General features: G+C 48.3%; 1 protein-coding gene across 1 annotated transcript in view; it reads left to right on the top strand.

The window, feature by feature from the left end:
* LOC119582090 (protein argonaute-2-like) overlaps positions 1-211 on the top strand; it is a 38,101-nt gene that overhangs the window by 28,807 nt on the left and 9,083 nt on the right. The window lies entirely within an intron of this gene.

Genomic DNA, 211 nt, shown 5'->3' with positions numbered 1-211 from the left:
CCCAAGGATACCGTTGGTAGCGAAATTACTCCTCCGCCTTTGCTATAACAACAGGGATACCCAGAACCCTTATTGTATGAACACACATACGCTTATTGGGGACACACAATAACCGGTGGTGTTGGGTTCTTAGAGCCCGACCAAGTTGGCTTATCCGCTGATAGACCGTTGGTGTCAAGCAAGATTTTGCTGAGATATACCGCTCAGCACG

This window comes from Penaeus monodon, chromosome 15 (assembly GCF_015228065.2).
Source record: "Penaeus monodon isolate SGIC_2016 chromosome 15, NSTDA_Pmon_1, whole genome shotgun sequence".
In the NCBI taxonomy this organism is placed as follows: Eukaryota; Metazoa; Arthropoda; class Malacostraca; order Decapoda; family Penaeidae; genus Penaeus; species Penaeus monodon.
The sequence above is the reverse complement of the archived record's forward strand: the minus strand, read 5'-3'. Positions and strand labels throughout refer to the sequence as shown.